Genomic DNA, 4804 nt, shown 5'->3' with positions numbered 1-4804 from the left:
AACCTCCTCACCCCACCGAACCTGACTTAGGTTCTGGGACTTCATCAATCCTTTGCTCTTTTTGAGTGCTTTCAACCAGACTCCAAGTTAATGCTGGTCCCCAGTCACAGGGCTCTCTCCTATTGGGGTATTACTTTCCAATTGGTCGCCTCTGGTGGCTCCCTCCCACTTTTGTTTATCTTCTGGTATCAGTCCGATGTTCCCACTCTGCTTTACCTGCCCACTGGCATCTTCTTCCCCTGTAGAGATCCAGACATGTATAATTCTGATCTCAGGCTGATTTAATGAGTGATCAGAGTTCTCTGGTACGTAATCAGGTCATTTTAGGGTACAGGTTGAAATGGCACCTCCTCCTACTTCCCCACCATCTTGTCCCACCCACCTGAACTTTTTCATACATATATCCTTGTTTTACTTTTGCTTTTTGATTTTTCAAAGTTTTTTAGTGTAGTTTAATTTATTCATTTTTTAAAAATAATCATATAGAGATAAGCTTCAAGATAATCCCCTTTCCCTAATCAATGCTACCCCTATAGGCAAACCAGTTTTTAATCCACCCCTATCTTAGGAAAGTTGAGTCCTTTAACAAAGGTATCAAGATACATCCAGGAAGAATCAAAAACTCCTTCCTCGCCCACACTGAGAATTTATAACCACTCTCCCATCTTTTTCTTCTGCCAGTGTTTGTGTGTAATTGTTTTTGACCTGGTAGTATAAAAATCTTATACTTGGGGTTCTTAGTGATGAGGTTCTTTTTTTGTTTTGTTTTGTTTATTTATTTAATTATTTATTTTTCTCTTGTCATCTACTTTTGTCAGTCTCTTTGTTTTTATTGCTGTACATCGTAAATCTTACCTTGTGGCCCATTTAAAGTGGGACTTTTTAAAATTTTATCTTTCTTTTTTTCTGTCTCTCTCTCCTTTTTATTTTTCCTTTTTCTTTCTTTTGGGTGGGGACTCTTGATTACTCACAAGCATTCCAGGGTACACCTGGCCTGCACCACAGTTGATACATTAGCTTCACATCTGTTCAGCCATCTCTCACCAAAATGACTAAAAGGAGGCACGCCCAGCAGAAGAAAAATTCAAAGACTGAGCCTTCTGCATCAGAGCTATAGGATATGGACAAAGAAAGTATGTCGGAAAGGAAATTCAGGTTAACAATTATCCAGGCAATAGCTTGGTTGGAGAAAACCGTGGATGACAAAATGGAATTGATTAGGGCAGAAATGAAAGCCACTAGGGATGATGTTCACAATGTTCTCAATGAGTTCCAATCTAATCTAAATTCTCTAAAAGCTAGGGTAACTGAGACAGAAGATAGAATTAGTGATCTGGAGGACAAACAGATAGAGAAAAAGGATCAGGAAGAAGCCTGGAACAAACAGCTTAGAAGCCTCAAAGACAGAATTAAGGAAATAAATGATGCTGTGAAACGTCCCAACGTCAGAATCATTGGAATCCCCGAGAAGCAGGAGAAAGGAAGAATATTAGAAGATATAGTTGAACAAATTCTCCATGAAAATTTTCCTAATCTCATGAATGAACCAGAGTTCATGTACTAGAGGCAGAAAGGGCTCCCCCCAAGATCATAGAATCTAGAAAGACCTCAATACACCATAGAGTGAGAATAATGAATCGTAATTGTAGACAGGAGCTCTTGAAAGCAGCTAGTTCAAAAAAAAAATTCCTTACGTACAGAGGAAAGCCCATCAGCATAACATCAGACCTGTCCACAGAAACCTGGCAAGCCAGAAAGGGCTGGCAAGACATATTCAGGGCACTAAATGAGAAGAACATGCAGCCAAGAATACTTTATCCAACAAGACTGACATTCAAAATGGATGAAGAGAAAAAGAGCTTCCCAGACTGGCAAGGTTTAAAAGAGTATGTGACCAACAAGCTGACACTGCAGGAAATATTAAGGGGGGTTATATAACACAGGAAAAATCCCAAGAATATCATTGAACAGAAATATATGGAGACAATCTATAGAAACAAAGACTTCACAGGTAACACAATGTCCATAAAAACATATCTCTCAATAATCACTCTCAATGTGAATGGCCTAAATGTGCCCATAAAATGACACAGGGTGGCAGATTGGATAAAGCAACAGGACCCATCCATATGTTGTCTACAGGATACCTATTTCGAACCTAAGGATACACCAAGACTGAAAGTGAAGGCATCTTTCATGCCAGTTGGCCTCAAAAGAAGGCTAGGGTAGTGATTCTCATATCAGAACAATTAGATTTTAAACTAAAGACTGTAGTTAGAAATAAAGTAGGACACTACATAATTCTTAAAGGGATGGTCCACCAAGAAGATCTAACAATTGTAAATACTTATGCCCCCAATATGGGAGCTACCAAATACTTAAGAAAACTGTTAATCAAGATAAAGAGTCATACTGATATAAATACATTAATAGTAGGAGATCCTAACATGCCACTCTCAGTAATAGGCAGATCATCGAAGCAGAAAATCAATAAAGAAACAAGAGCATTGAATGACACTTTGGACCAGATGGACCTCATAAGTATATACAGAACATTCCACCCTAAAACTACAGAATACTCATTCTTCTCAAGTGTACATGGAACCTTCTCCAGACTAGACCACATACTGGGTCACAAATCAGGGCTCAACTGATACCAAAAGACTGAGATTATTCCCTGCATATTCTCAGATCACAATGCTTTGAAACTGGAGCTCAACGACAAGGAAAAGTTTGGAAGGAACTCAAGCACTTGGAAGCTAAAGACCACCTTGCTTAAGAATGTTTGGATCAACCAGGAGGTCAAAGAAGAACTTAAACAATTCATGGAAACCAATGAGAATGAAGACAGTTCAGTCCAAAACCTATTTGATACAGCAAAGTCAGTCCTAAGGGGGGATATACATAGCCATCCAAGTCTCCCTTAGAAACAATGGAAAAGTCCAGAATCACCAGCTGTCTCTACACCTTGAGGAACTGGAGAATCTACAACAAATCAAACCAACTCCACACACAAGAAGGGAAATAATCAAAATTAGAGCAGAGATCAATGAGGTAGAAACTAGAGATACAGTAGAATGCATCACTGAAACTAGAAGCTGGTTTTTTGAGAGATTCAATAAGATTGATAAACCATTGGCCAAACTAATCAAAAAGAAAATAGAGAAGGTCCAAATTAATAAAATTATGAATGAAAAGGGAGAGATCACAACTAACACCAAGGGAATAGAAACAATCATCAGAAATTATTATCATCAGTTATATGCCAATATGTTAAGCAACCTAGATGAAATCGATGCATTCCTGGAAAACTATAAACTTCTAAAATTGAACCAGAAAGAAATGGACAACCTGGATAGAATGATATCTAGTAATGAGGTTGAAGCAGTGATCAAAAACCTCTCAAAAACAAGAGCCCAGGACCTGATGGATTCCCTGGGGAATTCTACCAAACTTTCAAAGAAGAAATAACTCCTATTCTCCTGAAGCTGTTCCAAAAAATTGAAGCAGAAGGAAAACATCCAGACTTTATTAATGAAGCCAGTATTACCCTGATCCCCAAACCAGGCAAAAACCCCACCAAAAAGGAGAATTTCAGATCAATATCCCTGATGAATATGGATGCTAACATTCTCAGTAAGATCCTAGCAAGTAGAATCCAACACATTAATAGGATTATTCACCATGACCAGGTGGAATTCTTCCCTCAGTTGCAAGGATGGTTCAACATTCCCAAATCAATCAATGTGGTAGAACAAATCAGTAAGAGAAGAGAAAAGAACCACATGATCCTCTCAATTGATGCAGAAAAAGCATTTGACAAGTTACAGCATCTGTTCCTGATTAAAACTCTTCAAAGTATAGGGATAGAGGGAACATTCCTCAACTTTATAAAATCTATCTATGGAAAAACCCACAGCAAATATCATCCACAATGGGAAAAAGCTCACAGCCTTCCATTTGAGATACCGAACATGACAAGGATGCCCTTCTCACCACTCTTGTTCAACATCGTATTAGAAGTCCTAGCTATTTAAAATTGTTAAATCTTCTTGTTGGACAGACCCTTTGAGTATGATATAGTGTCCTTCCTCATCTCTTATTATAGTCTTTGGCTTAAAATCTAATTGATCTGATATAAGGATTGCCACTCCTGCTTTCTTCTGATGTCCATTAGCATGGTAAATTCTTTTCCACCCCCTCACTTTGAATCTGGAGGTGTCTTCGGGCTTAAAATGAGTTTCTTGGAGGCAACATATAGATGGGTTTTGTTTTTTTATCCATTCTGATACCCTGTGTCTTTTGACAGGGGCATTTAGCCCATTCACATTCAGGGTAACTATTGAGAGATATGAATTTAGTGCCATTGTATTGCCTGTAAGGTGACTGTTACTGTATATGGTCTCTGTTCCTTTCTGATCTACCACTTGTAGGCTCTCTCTTTGCTTAGAGGACCCCTTTCAATATTTCCTGTAGAGCTGGTTTGGTATTTGCAAATTCTTTCAGTTGTTGTTTGTCCTGGAAGCTTTTAATCTCTCCTTCTATTTTCAATGATAGCCTAGCTGGATATAGTATTCTTGGCTGCATGTTTTTCTCGTTTAGTGCTCTGAAAATATCATGCCAGCTCTTTCTGGCCTGCCAGGTCTCTGTGGATAAGTCAGCTGCCAATCTAATATTTTTACCATTGTATGTTACAGACTTCTTTTCCCGGGCTGCTTTCAGGATTTTCTCTTTGTCATTGAGACTTGTAAATTTTACTATTAGGTGACGGGGTGTGGGCCTATTCTTATTGATTTTGAGGGGC

This window comes from Mustela nigripes, chromosome X, assembly GCF_022355385.1.
Source record: "Mustela nigripes isolate SB6536 chromosome X, MUSNIG.SB6536, whole genome shotgun sequence".
Lineage (NCBI taxonomy): Eukaryota > Metazoa > Chordata > Mammalia > Carnivora > Mustelidae > Mustela > Mustela nigripes.
This window is presented reverse-complemented; position numbering follows the sequence as displayed.